This window comes from Pseudophryne corroboree, chromosome 2 (genome assembly GCF_028390025.1).
Source record: "Pseudophryne corroboree isolate aPseCor3 chromosome 2, aPseCor3.hap2, whole genome shotgun sequence".
NCBI lineage: Eukaryota > Metazoa > Chordata > Amphibia > Anura > Myobatrachidae > Pseudophryne > Pseudophryne corroboree.
Window position 1 is genome coordinate 875,571,111 of NC_086445.1, and position 19,933 is coordinate 875,591,043.

The 19,933-nt window shown below is 41.4% G+C and overlaps 1 protein-coding gene across 1 annotated transcript in view; it reads left to right on the top strand.

Moving 5' to 3' along the window:
- Nucleotides 1-1,945: 1,945 nt before the first annotated feature.
- The window catches only part of SLC6A4 (solute carrier family 6 member 4), a 233,532-nt gene continuing 215,544 nt past the window's right edge, over nucleotides 1,946-19,933 (top strand). Inside the window, exon 1 of the mRNA XM_063955956.1 lies at nucleotides 1,946-2,162. The gene's annotated coding sequence lies outside the window, so the exon portion shown is untranslated. The remainder of the gene's footprint in view (nucleotides 2,163-19,933) is intronic.

Here is a 19,933-nt window from a genome sequence, read left to right on the forward strand (position 1 = left end):
CCGGATAAAGAGCAGGGCCGAGGGCCCAGAACGGACCCTTTTCCACTGACAAAATATCCCAGGTTGATGCGTGTTCATGTGCAAAAACCCTGGATTTCTATGTCAGTGTAAGAGGGGTATAAATGACAAAGATCTCTTAAATGAAGTATATAAATTATTTTATAAGAGGATTGGTATCTGAATCCATTTTTTGGGAATGTTCTGGAAGTATAGATGCTCTATAAATATATATATATATATATATATACTGTGTATCATGGTTCCGGTATGAATGGTCGACCATGTTATTGTCGACAGTCATTAGGTCGACCACTATTGGTCGACATTGACATGGTCGACACATAAAATGGTCGACACATGAAAGCTCGACACATGAAAAGGTCTACATGAGTTTTTTAACCTTTTTTGGTGTCGTTTTTTGTGTAAAGTGACGGGGAACCCCAATTAGTGCACCGCGTCCCCTCGCATGGCTCGCTTCGCTCGCCATGCTTCGGGCATGGTGCCTTTGCTCTGCTACCGTATGCTCGGCACAGATTACCGTTCCAATCGTAGTCCACGTGGATCGTAAAGTATGGAAAAGTTCCCCAAAAGAAAAAAAGTAAAAAAACTCATGTCGACCTTTTCATGTGTTGACCTTTCATGTGTCGACCATGTGTCCACGTCGACCATGTCAATGTCGACCAATAGTGGTCGACCTAATGACTGTCGACCATAACATGGTCGACCATCTAAACGGATACCGTGTATCATGTAGGAAGGGGCATCATACATTTTTTCCTTTCATTTTGGGGGGGTCGGTTCTTTATTCAGGCCCAGGGCACCAAAATGTCTAGTTATGGCTTTGCATGACATGATTATTTAGACAGATAAATAGGAAACATAAAGATATGCAAATCTGTAGTCTTGTATGCAATATATATTTTTACCCAATGGGCTGTAGGAAGTAGTGCAAAGCAATTACATTTATTTTTGAATTGCCACTAAATAAGTCTCCAAGCCTATATAGGTTTCCATACCATGTTTAATAAAATGAAAACTTAGGAGAAGTGACTTTAGAGTCTCCTGATATGGTTCAGTCATGAAATAAGTATGTTTGTAGGCTACTGCTCAATGAAGGCGTAAAGTAAATATGCTGTATAATATATATATTACTATCGCCCTAAGGCAGTGGTTTGCAAACTTTTTTGAATCACGGCGCCCTAGAATATCAGAATTTTTTTCACGGGACCCCTAGGCCAAAAATTTATTTTTGAGAAATTTAGAAAGAAATATTACATTAAGTAGATCACGTTTATATGTCATCCTTAGGGTCATTTGTGTGGTGGGGGACAAGATTTGCTTCTGTTTGGCCACATATTTTATGACAGGCAGCCACCAGCACTGGTTTTGCCTATTATATTGACCATGAATAATTTGAATTGGTCCTGGACCACCAACCCAGGGCACCCCAGGGAGCCACAGCACACAGTTTGGGAACCTCTGCCCTAAGGTGAGTGGAGCTTTCTGTTTGTGGCAGTGCCTCCATACTCCATTCCCACACTGATGTCATGTATATGAGTGGTTGTCAATGAGGTCATCAGTAAACAGGAGAGATTATGTCATCAAAGTAACATACTTATTCTAATACATTGAAATTCCATAATAATATAAACACTTGGAGGAAAATATATATGAGTTACCCTGCAAAGAAATTATTTAGCCTGTGAAGTATTCAATATATTATATTTATGGTATATCTTAGTCTACTTATGTTATGGCTTTATCACTACATTAAAACATAAATGCATAAATTGTGCTTTTCTGTGACATTCAGCTTCTATTTATCTGGCAATGAATGGGTTACAAGCCATTTACTAATCACTTTGTACATAAATTGCTCATGACCAGTCATGTGTAATCTAAACGGCAACCCCTAGAGGGCGCATAAGAGTTGTGACAATGAAAGACAGACAAGTTTACTTGCCTGAAAAAGTGACGCAAAGATGTCTTACAGAGCCCTTTGGCAGTGGATTTATCTGCAAATCAGACCATGTGAGAGGGGATTGGTGTACAAAAGCTGTGCAGGATGCTGAGTCCTACACTGAGCAGCTGAAGGCTCAGCAGGTGTGGACAGGGTAAGGTATATCCATCTAAGAAGACCTTAATATCTGCAGACATTTCAGGTAACTTGCTTCATTTGCCATGCCATGGACTTGTCTATGTACTGTATATACTATAACGTGCTTCTATTATTTTGTCTATGTGAGATCACTACAGCCCCATGAGGGAGCAGAATCATTTTACTATCAAATAATAGTGTGGACTTTTTGTATTATTACCTAACTTTTTGAAAGCTATGATGTAATGCTGAATATAAAAGTTTATAGTCTACATTTAAAGGAAAAAGAACAAAGTTTTTGTTTTAGTGTAGGATATCTTAGGGAGGTACAGTACATATGTTACAATATACAGGAGTTAACATAAAACAGAAGTAATTGAAGCATATTCCTAACACTCAGCTGAGTTTTATAGTTTGTGCTGTACTTAAACTATACCCTGTGTTTGACTGTAGAAAAAAACACAGTTAAGAGTCTGATTAAAAAATACTAAGTGGATTATAAGCACAGAGTTTGTGGAACTAATTATCCCACTCGCTCATTCTCCCCTCTCTCTCTCTCTCTCTCTCTCTCTCTTTCTCTCCCCCCATCACTTTCTTTTTAACTGTCCCTCACTGTCACTGTTTCTTTCACTCTTTTTCTGTATCTATGAGTCACACTTTCTCTGTCACTTTTGCTTTTCAATCTTTGTAATTCACTTTTGATCTCAACCCTCACTCTCATTTTACTCTCTCATTCACTTTACCTCTTTTCTTTCAATCGTTCTATCTCTTGATAGATGAAGTGTTTATTAACTGGAACCTTTGGGACAACAGCGTTATGAACTTACAGATTTTTATGGCTCTAAGTTTTTATTGGTTATAAATGTCACATCCTGGTGGGGCAAATATACTGTATTAAGCCTTGGAAAGTTATAAAGTGGGGAGAGATAAACTACCAACCAGTCAGCTCCTAGCTGTCATTTTTCAATCACAGCTTGTAACATGGCATCTGGGTGCTAATTGGCTGGTACTTTAACTCTTAACTTTATCACTCTCCAAGACTTAGTACATCTGCCCCAGGGTGTGTGACATGTAGTGCCAGTGACCTTCACAGCTGCTGTTTTATATACTCTTACATTATAGTATATAAAATTATACATTTACAGCATGTTATTTGTTCAGAATATTATCAATTTCTATATAAAAAATTGGGAGCTATTTTGTACTGGTTTCATCGTGACATTATATTTTATGGTTCTGTGAAAATAATTCTGTTAAACTTTTACACATGTTTATTATAGTGAAACCTGCAGGGGGAATCAGCATCTAAAAAGTATTGCATTGTAATCAGTTGATTATACCATCCTCACGATAAGTTTTAAATTAAGATCTACGTTCCTGTACCCACTGCTCTGATACATGATATGGATATAATGTCGACAAACTGGCAAATTGAGAGCTTTATTATACACATGTCATCAATAAGCATTGGGCGAGTGGAGCAGAGCACATCTGCTCGGATGTTTACTGAACAGATGTAATGCGTGTCCTGGAATGCAGGACAGGTTTTTGTAAAACTTGCTAATTTGAAGACTTTGGGTACTTAAGTTTGTTCCACAGTGTTCGTTAAAATTATCAAATATAAAGAATGGGAGGCGTTAAAATTTCTTTGCGGTAGAGAATATTTATAGCACAAATTTGTTGTAAAGTTAAAGTTAGTGTTAATGACACTCATACTGCTAGCGTAGACTTCATCCCAGTTTGTCCCATAATGTCAGTGTGACTTTGTGTAACATAGATGGCATTCGTGTTAATGATTTTGTTAATGCCGTTACAAAACAATACAGTGTATGCTTTAAAGAATATATAATGTTAGCAATAGATAACAGCATTTAAACCATAGGTATACATGCCAAGGCTCTGCAATTGTAAAGAACTACAGATCCCAGCACTCCCTGCCAGCCAAAACAGTTGAGAGTTAATTCCACCACAACTGGAGATCAACAGGTTGCTCAATCCTATAATTAAAGCTAAGCCAAAGATAAGCAACATTATTATCCTTATTGTCTTTGCACCTTTTTTATGAAGCTATTTAAAATTGGAAACATTTATTAACCAGGCTGAGATGGAGATTCTACTTTCACTCTTTACTAATGTTACACAGTACTAAAAAAAATAACTTGGGAAGGACCTTCAGTCACATGGTCTTTATTTAATGTCACATTCTCCCAGAATTGTCTCTGGAAAATAGTTGGCAACAAGAATTTTAATAAGCTACAGATGGAGCAGAGTTTATTGCACACAATAGAATAAAGTATTTGTTTTACAATATCTTGAATATTGAAACCTGTTCAAAGCAAAACTAATCAGACATGGGTCACAAAATAGCACATACTACTACTACTACTACTACTACTACTAATACTAATAATAATAATAATAATAATAATAATATAGATGATGATGATAATAATTATTATAATAATAATTATATATAATAAATACTTCTACTACTTGACTTAAACTGTACTCCACATATTGTGGGGTGCAGTCTTTAAAAATGAATGATCAAGTAAATTGTGAAAGATTGTCACATTTACTGCAAAACATATTCTATCTAAAAATATTTACACTATATTAACAATGTCAAAAACAAAATGAAATGTTACACAGATGGTTTTAATTAACAAAATTTTTTTCCATAAATTGAAACTCCTGAAAACTCTCAGAGAGGTGTTGTAATACCCTAAAGTGAGTAGATTTGTTTTACTGTGGAAGCACAAAAGTACGGCAGCCTAAAGTAACACATTTACAAAATCCAATCTGTTTATTCAAACTTCAAACCTTCCTGAACATCATTCACTTTTGTCTACTTGTCTAATTTCTTAGAAAGCAAATAATAACAGCTCTGGGAGCAGATTAATTACATGGGTGTGTAAGTAGATTTACACTAGCACAAGTTATTAGAACACAACGTTCATACGTATTTTGGTTATAGAACTGGATTTATGGGTAGGACATAAGAAGGACCAGGATCACACACAAATTTGCATTTGGATAGGCTCCTGTAATTCTGGAACAGGAAACCGATATATCTATGTGACAAGAAGTTGCTCTGTAATGCTTACTGCTGGCTGTAAACTTAAACTGTTATAGGAACGCAATGCTGCTTATCCAAAGTTTCCAGGTGCATGCCATAAAGAGTTGTTTTGTGTATCAGAAAAAATAATATCTCTTTGTCAATGATTTCCAATAGTAAAACTGGGAATATGATGGGAAAATAGTGAGTACCACACTAATCAGAACCTGCAGATGAATGTTACGGTAGATTAAAATGAAAAAAGCAGCTTGACAGGCTACAATGTACTTGATGTTCATGTTGAAAAGTCAATTATGGATATTTGGGGGTTGTAGTTCACCTTCGTGCGGAATACCAAATATTTACAAGGGAGCCCCACTGAGACCCACCCCCCATTTGAGGTGACCCCCTTATATGTGTAGCTGTCCTTGTTTGTGCGTTAGTAGACTTTCAGTAACGTGATGTAAAAGGAATGGTTTCATGAGATATCCATAACTGTCAATTAACACACAATTGTTGGCAAGCAGAAAGTTTCTCACACACCATTAGGGCACACGACAGGTGTGGTTTGCTTGTGGTATTGCCATGTCATATAACCAAGTAGTGTCATGTCATTGGACCAAGTAAATTAGACAATTCTGCTGGTTTTGTTTCATGATAGTTGCAAATGACCTAAAAAAAAATGGCTTTATTCTGTGCTAAAGCGCTGAAGTACAGCCAGGAAGAGAAGAACATTTGCACAATGGAAATCAGCAACATTTGTGTGTAAATACACTGCAGAGTATTTTATATGATAAGTATAAATCTGCTAGAGGTGTCTGAAGGCAGCCAGACATAGGTTCAGGTGCAGAACATACAGATGGAGCCCTCCTCATCTATCCCTTTAATAGGATTAATTCAGACAGGAAAATCGGACTTAATCCCCTGCTGTAATGACTTAATCCCCTGATGTATTGTTCTCTGTATTGTATTGCAGCTGAGAACAATAGATGAAAGGTTTATGCTAATAAGCCTTGGTGCACTTAGGCGCAGCAGAAAAGCCTAGATGAGTCAGGCTCCATCTGTACTGTGCACATAAAACATACCAATTTACTTATAATGAATGAACTATAACAGTTCCATAAATGTCCCTCATTATCTTCACACACATTGCATCCATGTGCTAGCAGTGTCTCTTTTCGAGAGTAGATACCATATGCATAACATTACACCACCTGTCTATACCTGTCCTCCGAGCTAGGCACCCAGTGCCGCTGCAGCTGCCATGTAACTACAAGTCTGCCAAGCCAGCAGAGACATGCCGCTCCACAACATCCGGCAACTCATATATTAGTACATCAACATGAAATAGCTTTTACTAAGTATCTCACCTATCCCTGATCCCACTGTAGAGGCTCATACGCAATTCACTTTACAGCACTTTAAGCACTTTTCAAGAAGTTGTATATATAAAGAAGAGAGACTCTAGTCTTTTGGGTTGTTTTAATGTAGAGGTAAAAATATATTCTTGTTTTAAAAGTGTTTGTTTTAGGTTTATAGATATATTTATAGATATGGTTTATAGATATATAAATATTATTACAAAGAATTGGAATTAGAATAGTGAAATAGAGGTGTCGCTCATCAAATAATAAAGGAATGAATGGAATCACTTCAAAAATATATTGAATAAATTGTGGACTATTGACAGTTAAATAAATAACAAGTAGACACAGGTTTGTTTCTACCGGTAGGAGATCCGGTCAAACAAATGTCATTCATTTTGTTTCATACAGCAACTAAAGTGATGGAGCATGCATTTAGTATGTTGTCCCACAATAAGATACTGTCATTCAGAAACACAATCCTCATATTTCTCTCGAATTGCTATGGTTAAAAGTATTGGCTAATAATGGGCACAATACATAACATTGGGGTCAGATGTATTAACCTGGAGAAGGCATAAGTAAGTGATAAACCAGTGATAAATGCAAGGTGATAAACACACCAGCCAATCAGCTCCCATATGTAAATTAACAGTTAGGAGCTGATTGGCTGGTGCATTGTCACCTTGCACTTAACGCTGCTTTATCACTGGTTTAGCACTTCCTTATGCCTTCTACAGGTTAATACATCTACCCCAATGATTGTTGTAGTCAATGGTGTCATCTTAGATCAAGGACTGGTAGCCAATGGAGAATCTCTGGGATTAATCCTCTTTTGTCATATGTACTTACTAGTAATACTAATTGTAGTTTATAAGGGAAGGTAAGTGTTTTTGCAGGTGATACAAAGATTTCTGATTTATACATTTTCAGGTTTATAGTTCAGAAGAAGTAAAACAAATATGTACTGAAGTTTTTCATCTTAAATTCAATACATGAAATTGCAAAATAATGCATGTTGGACACAAAAATCTGAGAATATAGGCTGAGCAGTGATATAATGTGAACAGAGACAGAATAATGTGTCGTTTGGAGCAGTCGCATACCATGGGTTCAGAGTGTGCATGATCCCATAAATCAGATGTCCTCTGTGACGGCACCTTGTATTATGGGCCCACGTTGCTTGTACTGTTGTACAGTCACAATCCCCAAACCTGGCCGCAGTTGAAACTGGATAAGGTTTTCCTAAGGTAGATGGTAGATCCAAGTGAGCTAAAGGACCTATGACATCACAACCATGTGACCTGCGATGGCACCTTGCCCGAAGCATGGCGGGTGAAGCGAGGCCCCCAGACTAAACGTTGGGTCCCATGTTCCGTCCTTGCATTTCCCCCTGATGTTGCGGGTCACATGGTTCTGACATCAGAGATCCTTTAGTCTACTTGAATTTAAATTCAACAGTTTTCCTAAGGCCACAGTTATTTTAAATGTGTGGTGCAGACTCTGTGGCGGCGTGACTCAGTACTGCACAGAGCAGGAAAGAGAGTCAGATCGACAAGCATCAGGGTTACTCAAACACTGCCTCCCTCCCTCTCTGGTTAGGCTGGTTAGGACTTTAGGACTTTTGGTTGGAGGTTGAGCAGTGGATGCTGCAACCAGCGGGTGGGTTAGTTGGACAAGACCTTACAGTCAGGTGGCTCTGAAGGCAGCATGAGGCCACAAATGAATATATGCTGACCGCCAAGTGTTTTTGTATGAGAAGGGGATGGAGAGACTTTACTGATGGGATTAATGATTATGCTAATGTGGCTGTCAATAATTATGCTGATAGAGGTGATTGGGGGCGGTGGAAATGCTGGCTGGCGGTAGTGATGCTGATGGGAGTTGGTGATATTGTCAGTGGTGGGTTAATGATTTTGCTGATGGTGGTTAATAAATATGCCGGTGGGAGGATTATATAAATTTTATGCTAATTAGGGTTGATCATGAGGGTGCAAGGATTGATTGTGAGTTAATTCATCACCACTGTCAATTAACCTCGTTCACATCAACCTAATCAATCCCTTGGATTCATATCTATGCAACATGGGAGAAAGAGAAAGTGGTGGCGGAGAGGAGCAGCACTACTACGAGTACTAAGCATGCCTCATGTGTTGTCACACCACTAGTGGAGAGTATTAAATTAATACAAATTCATCTGTTTGGATGAAAAAGCTAACTAGGTACAGAAAATCTCCCCCAAAATCAAGTATTTATTTGTTTGCCCCTGGCCTTTCTTTACCTAGTTTCCCCAGTGTAGTGTAGGCAGTGCTGTAAGTAAGGGGGTAAGCTCTTTCGGTGGTGGGGCATCCAGGGTGTCTGCATTTACATGGGCTCCAGACCTCAACTAATAAGCCTGCTTTGAAACTGGGTCTTTACCCTAGGAAGGACCCTACACTGTTTGTTGTAACTGCATCAACGCTTTACCCTGGTATCTAGTCTGGAGGCATTTTCTCTGTGCTGGAGTTGAGGCTGCATAGTTACAGGCAGTCATGACCACCCTTAGCCATCTTTGGTCTGAGAGACGGAGGACCTTTCCTGCTGTGAATAACCCATTCTTTCTCTTGTGGGATACTCATTATCAGAGTTTGCGGCATGTCAGGACTTGAAGCCTGCGGCTGTGTCCCCATCCCTAATAACACCTGTGCTGCTGGGCTTCAGTTTCCGGATGCTGAACCTGCTCCAGCCACTACATGTGCTGTCATCTAGGGCTATAACGACTCCTACAATATTCCTTCCAGGATCCTGATGTAATGAGGCTTGATTTCTACACCCTCAATCTTCTGGAGCCATCAGTGGGCTCGGCTTAATCCCTGATTCCTGCTGCTGCCTTCCGCTGGTTGTTGCTGAGCTAATTTGGGCAACAACCCTGCTGTGGTGATGAGCTCCAACTGCTAACTACCGCATCTCCAGGTTGCCCAGTGTTACTCTCCCTGATCTAGTGGAGACGTACCATCCGTGGGTTACAGCTTGCCCTTCGTGACTCCCTTGCGGCTGGTGGTGGTGAAGGTAAATACCTGCATCGTGGAGCTGCCTTGCATCACTAGATCCACACTTAGCAACCTCTCAGTGCACCATAATTCTGCTGCTGAGATTGTGGCACCCCTCCACTGTACTGACCAGGTCTATAGAGTCACCCCTCTGGCCTACAATGTGTACGGCTCGGACAGAGGAAACTGTGACTCAGTGGCCCTGTATGCCACTGTTTAACTCCAATGGTACCTCTCTCATTTCCCTTCATTACATACACGTTTGCAGCTGTTGTGGTGTGCTTCTACACTTAGTTGAAGAGACACCTGCTTAATCCGATGCATTATGCCTATGCTTGGTGGACCTCTGTTTCTCAGACACGGACACGTGACACTTAATTGTGACAAAAATGGTGTGTAGGTCAACTTTCAGTGGCCATACCCATATCATATCGCCTACGTATCTCCTGTACTCTTTTGTCATTGCAACAGTGAACAACAGTGCCCCATCCTATAGTGTCTCTCCTCAGGTGTCCTACAGTACTGATTGCCTATTGTTACTGTGAATTGCCATCACAAATTCCAGGTTTAATGGTCTCTTCAGTGCTTTGTTTATTACTTTGCTGGTATTTGTGCATTTTTGTAAATTCAAATTACTAATGCACACCATGTACCTTCAATGCCACATTGTGTTGAGATGGTTCTTTGCTCCTTTTCACCTGACAGGTGGGGGGGGGGGGGGTATAGAAACAATGGTACGAAACCGTGCACTCTCTCTTGGCACAATAACACACATGTCACTATGAGAACCTTTTCCTCATTTCCGGTCTTGCCATATTTCCCGGGAACCTCCTCCAGCTGTTCTTGTGCTAGTGGTGACTCCTCGATTGTGGATCTGGCAGTAGCAGTTGTTGGAATTATTATGCCTCAGTTTGATGAGAAGTTTAAAAACTCTGGGAGGGATTTCGGTTGTTGTTTTTGCCGGCAAACAGCAGACGACGCAAAATAGAATATTTCAATAGTAGCTCCGTTCAGGTGGGATCAGCATTTCAGGCCGCACCCACTCTAATAAAAAGAAATAAATTTGGTAATGTTTAATTTCCTTGTCCTTAATTGCATGTAATAAGGTTATATAGTATTCTTATTTCAAACATTCCCAATAGACCAGACTGTGATTTACTTGTATCTACTGTATATGTAAGTATGATATCTGTGAAAACTCATCACCTTCAGTAGTGCCAGACATTTTTAGGTTGGGGGGGCAAGATTTAAATAGATTTCATTATGGAGCCCATAGATATATATGGGTGTGGTATAAAAGATAGACAGTGTCTAGTTAGACAGTCAATAGATAGACACCATATGTTAGACAGACATTAGGTCGACAGGGTCAAATGGTCGACATGAAACAGGTAGACAGTACAAAAGGACAACAGGTCAAAAGGTCAACAGGGTCAAAAGGTCGACATATATATATATATATATATCAAAATAGCCAGCACTCCACGGGCACCTAAAAGATACTTGCTCTCCTAGATAAATATATGATATTGATATTAGATTTCTGTAAAATAAACAACTCAGGCGACAAACTGAACTGTGTCTACTTGTACAACGTTTCAGTCTCCACGAGTTTTATCAAGAACATGTTAATGCCGCTCATGGACCATAGATGGCGGCTGCACTGTGCCCCGTGAACTAACTCATTGACTGACGCCTCTCAAATGTTTGCTCCCTGACTCTGACACCTATGATCACCATGTTTATTTTTATTGTATAAAAATCTATTAAATCATTAAAAAATGTTCTACAAAATTTCTAATTTTAGAATCCATGTAGATGATGTATCAATCAGTGAAAAGAGTGTAGAAGTGGACCAGTGGAGAAGTTGCCTATAGCTACTATCATCACCTACCTATCATTTTATAGAATGTGCATGATAAATGCTGTCTCAGAGCTGATTAGTTGATATGGACAACGTCACTCCACTGGTCCATTTTACCTCTTATTTTCATTACTTGATACATCAACCCCTTTATCCTTTATTAAGTAAGCTGATACTATGGGGCAGATGTACTAAGCCTTGGAGAGTGATAAAGTGGAGATAGATATACTACCAACCAATCAGGTCCTACTGTAACTGTCTATTTCTAAACACAGCCTGTAAACATGGCAGTTGGAAATTGACTGGTTAGTACTATATGGGGGAAATTCAATTGTTTGAAAAGTCTATTGGGTGTCTGTTTTTTCCTGTCTATTAGATAGGAAAAAACAGACACCTAACTGACTTTTCAAACAATTGAATACCCCCAATTTCTCTTCACTTTATCACTCTCCAAGGCTTAGTACATTAGCCCCTTCTTATGTATTAGATTTTAGTGTTGTCCATATGAACATACAGTATTTCAACGTAAAATGCAACTAGATTACACTGCTGGCAAAATACCGCCAGCTAGGCATCTATTGAGCCTACAGTATGACATGTCACTTATTCTTTCCGTGGACATCGATAAAGCCAGCGGTGATCCTTTGAGATTTTCTGTATTATGGTCTTGTGCTTCTGTTTTTGTTACAGCGTTTTCAAGTCCTGTGTGACACTTTAGCCTGTATTCTGTCTGAATTGTATGCATGTATGCAATCTCACCTCCCCCATCACTCCTCACTAGTAATGGCACTTATACCTATGCTTCATGTGCAGTTGCTAAAGTCTTACTGTATATTCATGTTGTGAGAAGTTTCATACAAGTTGCGCTTCTGGATGCAATTACCTTTATTTGAATCAATAATCCAACAACTCTTCTAGATGGCTTCCAGGTTGTTTTGTAATGAAATCAGAGCCAGAGTGGGCTGTGCAGGAGAGATGGGGGGGGGGGGGGGGGGGGGGCATTGGTTTGGCCTGTGAAAGCCAATTTAGTATCTGTGTATCTGTTCAAGCTCACTTGATAAAGATCTGATGATTCTCCATGAAACATTTCAATGTGTTAAAAATAGCGTCCGTGTGATGCAGCTCCACCAGGAGGCTGCGGGAGTATTAATAACAATGGTGTGCTAATCATATTATTATTATCAGGTGAGGGTTATGAATAAAGTCATGATTATGTGTGGAGTTATCTTTTATGTAACAAAAAAAAAGTTCCTTACTTCATTTATACTGTATAGTGTTCTTTTTTTTCTGCAAAAGTCACACAAAGCACTGTACAGGATCTACTAAAGACACCTATACATTGTGCAGTGTTTCACTGGAAGATGAAGGAACAGAGAACTTGTACTCAACGGTGTATTTTTTTATTTATTTTCTGTCTCCACACTATCTACGTAGTCCGACTTAGATTATATTTATCTTATAACATAAACAATTGTATCATTTGCTTACCTTTCGTTACCCAGACAACCTGTGTTTCTCATGAATTTTCCATCCATGTATATTATGCAATATATTGTTTAAGTCTATTATTCTCATTTTAATATTTGTTACGTGTTTTTTTTCCCAGGATATATTTTGTATTTGTTTACATATATTGTTTTAGGTTGTTGTGGTTCCACTGTACTGGATTTTTTTTTCTCCAATAAGCCATTTAAGTATGTTGTGCTATTGAAGTATAGGGCTGATTCAGAGTTGAGCGTGTATCCTGCCTTTTTGCAAAGCTGAATGTGCACAAATACATTTTACAGTATGTAGAGTTGTATGCATTTCAATTGCATCTCCATTTGTGGCTGAGTGGTAATAACTGGGCACTGCAGTGAGGGTTGTGACTAAGGGGGCACAGTAAGACTCGCCTCTAGTCTCCAAACCTTTAAATGTTCCCTGAAAACTCACCTCTTCAGACAAGCCTATAAAATTCCAGACCCACCCACATAACCTTCAGTGCTTCCCTATCTAATTACATCCTCTGTAGAGTATTCATAACATCACATATCTTGTCTTTCTTTAGTCTCACACCCTCCTGACACTTGGCCAACTGTGTGGGGTATCATCATACAACCCATTAAGAACCTAGCAATCTGGTGGACCATTATGCAATAGGTAGCATCTATCCTTGTGTATCTATGCCTATTTCCCTATAGATTGTAATCTTGCGAGCAGGGCCTTCCTACCTCTATGTCTGTCTGTTTTTACCCAGTTTTGTTCTATTACTGTTGTTCTAATTGTAAAGCGCAACGGAATATGCTGCGCTATATAAGAAACTGTTAATAAATAAATAATAACCGGGCAGTGCAGTGAGGGCTGTGATTGAGGGGGCATAACTGGGCAGTGCAGTCAGGGTTGTGACTGAGAGGGCATAACTGGGAAGGGCAGTTGTGACTGAGGGGCATAACTGGACAGGGCAGTGAGGGTTGTGACTGAGGGGACATAACTGGGCAGTGCTGCAGTGAGGGTTGTGACTGAGGGGCCATAACTGGGCAGTGCAGTGAGGGTTATGACTGAGGGGGCATCAAAAAGTTGCTACGTGCGATCAACTCGGAATGACCCCCTATGTCTCTTCATAGGCTTCTGTTAGGCTAGTTTTGTATCCTAAATTTATTTAATTGATTTATATGAAGATCCAGTATTTATTTTTGTATATATGTATCTGTCTATTTCTGTACGATCATGTGTTGGAAGATTAATATGTAACCTTGTCTTTACCGGTCTTGTATTCACCTGTCCCCCCCCCCCCCCGCCCCACCCCCCCACCCCCACCCCCACACAATTTTCCCTTCTCCCTTTCTTTCTGTACCCCCCCCCCCCCCCCCCCCATATTCCCACATATGTTATAAACTTTTCAATAAAAAAAAATTAGAAAATATTTAAAAACAATAAAATTAAATTATGGATCACAGATATAGGTCCACAAAAGAAAACTAATTTTTGGTGCACTCTGATTAGTATTATTGCAAGTAATAAAACTTAACTTTTAATCTTAACATGAAAATATAAGGATAAAGGACATACTACAGAATATCTAAGGTGCAAATATAAAAGCTTATTGAAAGGTTAATCATTTTGCAATATTAAGCTCTTTAGGATAGATAGCCTAATGGTAGGGCCACAAATAGCGGCCAAGCGGGTCCCGTTCAGCATGACCTGCTTGGCCGGAAAGAGACTGCACATGCCACCTATGCAGCCGGCTACACATGTGTGGCAGTCGCGCCGCCGCCGTATCCAACCGCAGCACGACGGGATTTCAGTGTGAACACATACATTTAGATTGAAATGTTCCATTGAAATACCGTGTGTCACTGGCCGGATCCTGTTCTGTGGCATCCCGCAGAACAGGATCCGTGTGTACACAAAACCCCCGTCCCGACCAAGCGGGTCCCGATCAGTGGGATCCACTTGGCCGCTAATCTTCTTTAGATTGTGTGTATAATTTCTAGGGTATCAAATCCTATGGTCACAGCATATGTAGGATATCCACAGTTGAACAATAAGTGAAATATATTCTTAATCACACCAGACACAAAAGAAAATATATACAGTATACCTGTCAAAATTCTTAGAATTACACAATATCTGTATTCATTATATCTTCCGGATTAGATACAGGATACTGGCATTTTGAATGCCAGCTGTTACAGCGGCATCCCAGAGCTTAAGATACCGACAGCTACTAACAAGTAAGGTAACCCTAATCCCTTAACCCCTTAACTCTAACTCTTTTCTTGCAGCATGACCCTAACCTAACCCCCCCAGTGGTCGGGATACCGGCGCCAGCATTTCAATCAATGCTGGGATACAGGCATCTGCATTCCGAGCTGTGTCGGTATTCCGGAGTTGGTACTCCGATTGCTGGGCTCCTGACCGCCAAGATCCAGACCACTTCCCATTCTTCCCATACATAGGATATGGTATAATAAAAATTAACAAGTTATCTTAATCTTTAATGGGCGTTTGGTAAGGGGATGCAGCCAATAAATCTGTCACGATTATGGGATACAAAAAATGATATAAAAAGGTTTATATTCACTTTGTAATTACGTATGCAACCAGAGGAATAATTCCTATGTATCAGAAGTACATTTATTGTGAATTAACACTAAATCATGATACTGTATAAAAACAGTTCCCATCATTTATAACACTGGTACCTCAATTATAAATAGCAGTTGGTAACTGGGGATGTGTAACAGTCCTACTGGCATTGTGCACAAAAAGGGGGCATGGTCACGGCTAACAGGGGCGTGCCACGAGTCACAGGGGCCTGGCCTCATGGCACTCCCCCATGTCTGTCCAGCCAGCACTTGTCTATGTGACCTGGGCAGCCGGTAGTACAATGAGGGTCTAGTCTCCCTGTGTGGCCGGACCGGTTCATCAGGCTTTAGGCCCTTCTGGCATTTGCCAGTAGTGCCAGATGGGCAGTCCGGTCCTGGTAATAGGCTTTCAGCATATACATCAAACAGATGGTATACAACATATAAAGGTTTGCTCCAAAAAAAAATCCTTGTTATGGAGCCTGCAAATCCACATCACATAGAAAGCATGCACCTCAATTCTGAGCTTAAATTGCAGTTGATAGTAGGCTCTCTGTCTATCAGCTGTTAGCCAACCCATGAGACGTTGCACCAGAATAGTTCCATGCCATATAACTCCCATAAGAGGAAATTTGGTGTGCAAGTAATAGGACCTGATTCAGAAGCAGTCACAACTTCAGTGGAGTCACAAAGAGCAATTATTGACATACTGCGTATGCATGTCGTGAACGTTTTCAAGGCTTGTCTCGGTGTGTGACTGCGATATCGTACACATAAAACATGGCGCCAGCATCGCAGCTCCTGTGTGGCCATGGAGGCAGTCGGAGTCGATGTTCCTTGCACCTGTGTTGCGGTTGCGACAGAGGGCCTAATTCAGTAAAGATCACGAAAGTGATCCTTACTGCATTTTCCCGATGGTCAGGAACTGTGCACTTACAGGACACGTTCTGCGAACGCCTCTGCCTGATTGACAAGCAGAGGCATTCACTGGGAAGTACGGGGCAGGGGCGGCCGGCATTGGGGAAAATGGAGGTGTCGCCCCCATTTTCCATGAGTGGCGAGGCGAAGGACTGCGTCGTGGACACAGTTTCCTTGGATTCCTGTGATGGCAAGCCTGAGTAAACTCAAGCTCAGTCATCCTGCCATCGCAGATGAACATTGCGATGGTGGCGATGTTCATCACAGATGCGATGCGATTGCAAATGCAAGAAGGAAATGGTATGCACCTCCTCCTCCTTCACTACTGAACCCCCTCCTCCTCCATATGTACTGTATTGTGCCCCAGTGCCTGTATTTTCCCTATTATACAGGCTATAAGATCTGTACTGTCTGTGGTCCGCAGAATCCCCATGGGTTACTTTCAAAAAGTTGTTTCCTTGTTTTCCCTCATAATTGGTATGGTTCCCCTTACAGGCGGCAGCAGCATTACAGCGATGCTGCCGGGTGCAGACATGTAGTCAGGTGCTGCTTGCTGCTGGAGAGACAAGATCCAGGGGCCTGAAGGAGGTGCATCGGGGCTATGAGGTCCGGCTGTCAGGGCGCCCCTTGGGAGCCATAGTTACGTCCACCTCCTATATGCTTTCACATGACTTGATGTTACACGTGTCAGCACGAAGGAAAAGCTGAAACACTATGGGGTGTATTAAATAACTGTCGGAAGCTGCCGTCTTGTCGGAAAGACGGCAACTTCCAACAGAAATAGGTCGGTAGGGGTTCCAACCTATTCAATAGGGGCTGAGGTTTTCAGACAAGTTGGGAATTCCCGACTTGTCGGAAAACACGTGGATCGGCAGAATAGCCAACAGGTTTTGGCCCCCTTTCCGACAAACTCAATCTGACTTGAAAACGGTGCCTCTCTCCCTGCAGCGCCATCCCCCGCCGTCCTGCTCACGCCCGTCGCCATCTGCACCCCATGCCGCTGCTGTCAGCGCATCTGCAGTCGCTGACAGCAGCGGCAGGACAGGACTCTGTGTACGGCCAAATCCGACAGTTGGATTTGTCCATCCATTGAATAGGGGTTGTCGAATCCATTCCAACAACTGCATGTCGGAATGGATCCGACTCTTATTGAATATACCCCTATGTGGTACACTATGTACAGTCGCTGCTGTACCTGATTAGACCCGCAGCAGCAGGCAAAGGAGGAAGCCGCATACAGAAATATCCATCAGTTTTTTGCTAGTTGAATTCAGTGGCCCCCCAGGTGGCGGCGCCCCTAGGCCGACGCCTAAAGCTGCCTAATGGTAGAGCCGGCCCTGGGCCTAGCAGAAACCCTGAAAAAACAGCCCCATACCATTATCCCTCCTCCACCAATCCTCACAGTCGCCTAATGCAGTCAAGCAGGTAACGTTCTCCCGACATCCGCCAAACCCAGACTCGCCTATCTGACTGCCAAACAGAGAAGCGTTATTCGTCACTCCACAGAACCCGTTTCCACTGCTCCACAGTCAAGTGTCGTTGTGCTTTACACCACTCCATCCAATGTTTGGCACTGGACTTTGTGATGTGCGGCATGCAAACAGCTGCTTGGCCATGGAAACCCATTCCATTACGCTCCCGCCGCAGAGGTTTTGTGCTTACATTAATGCCAGTGGAAGTTTGAACTCTTCAGCTATGGAATCAGCAGAGTGTTGGTGACTTTTACGCACCATGCACCTTAGCAGATGTTGACCCTTCTCTGTGATTTTACATGATCTTCTGCTTTGTAGCTGAGTTACTGTTGTTTCTAAACGCTTACACTTTCTAATAATATCACTTACAGTTCACCGTGAAATATTCATGAACCGTCTTCTTACAAAGGTGGCATCCTATCACAGTACAACACTTGAAATCACTGAGCTCTTCAGAACGACCCATTTTGTAGCACAGATGTTTGCAAATGGAGACTACATGGCTAGGTGTTTGATTTTATACACCTGTGGCAACAGGCCTGATTGAAACACCTGAATGCAATGATTAACAGGTGTGGCCAAATACTTAGTACAGCCATACAGAACCCTTATGGTGTCTAATAAATAAAATATAATAATAATAATAATAATAATAATAATAATAATAGTAGTAGTAATAATAATAATAATAATAATAATACTACTACATTTGAAAATGTGCTTTTATACATATTTATTTTGAAGCTTAAAGAGAGTAAGTATAAACAAGAGAAAGGGGTCGATACTGTAGCGCTTTCTAATACAAACAAAATGTAGCACATAGAAAATCATAACGGAATACCACAAATCTTTCTGATAAGCAATAGACAATGGGGGTCATTCCGAGTTGATCGCTCGCTGCCGCTTTTCGCAGCACAGCGAACAGGTTACTACTGCGCATACGTATGCACCGCAATGCGCACGCGCGTCGTAAAGGTACAAAGCGGATCGTTGCTGGGCGATGGCTTTAACAAAGAATCCATTCGCACAGGCGATCGCAAGGAGATTGACAGGAAGAGGGCGTTTGTGGGTGTCAACTGACCGTTTACTGGGAGTGTTTGGAAAAACGCAGGCGTGTCCAGGCGTTTCCAGGGTGGGTGTCTGACGTCAATTCCGGGACCAGACAGGCTGAAGTGATTGCAAGGGCTGAGTAAGTCCAGAGCTACTCAGAAACTGCAAAAAACGTTTTCGTCCCGCTCGTGTGCACAGGCGTTCGCACACTTACAAAGCGAAAATACACTCCCCTGTGGGCGGCGACTGACTGATCGCAGCGCTGCACAAAGTAGCTAGCGAGCGATCAACTCGGAATGAGGGCCAATGAAAGGTACAGTTTCACACAAAACAATACAGAAGCGCACATCGGCCCTCATTCCGAGTTGTTCGCTCGCTGCTAATTTTAGCAGAATTGCTAATAGGCTAAAATCCGGCAGTTCTGCGCATGCGTATGCATCTCAGGGCGCACGCGCTAAGCAAATTTACACAAAACTATGCTATTTTACTCACAGGCGAACAAAGCTTTTCAATCGCTCTGCTGATTGACAGGAAGTGGGTGTTTCTGGGCGGAAACTGGCCGTTTTCAGGGAGTGTGTTAAAAAACACAGGCGTGCCAGGTAAAAACGCAGGAGTGGCTGGAGAAACGGAGGAGTGGCTGGTCGGACGCTGGGCGTGTTTGTAACGTAAAACCAGGAACTAAACGGACTGAGGTGATCGCAATCTAGGAGTAGGTCTGGAGCTACTCAGAAACTGCAAGGAAATTGCTTTCGTTAGCAATTCTGCTATGCAAAGATACACTCTCAGAGGACGGCGGCTTTGTGTTTGCTTTTCTGCTAAAAGTAGCTAGCGAGCGAACAACTCGGAATGAGGGCCATCATCAGATGTTCCTTCCTTTACACCTCGTGTACTTCTGGTATTTTTTTTCATTTCCTTGCATAAATAAAAAGAGAACAAAGGGGGTAATTCTGAGTTGATCGCAGCAGGATTTTTGTTAGCAGTTGGGCAAAACCATGGGGGTAATTCCAAGTTGA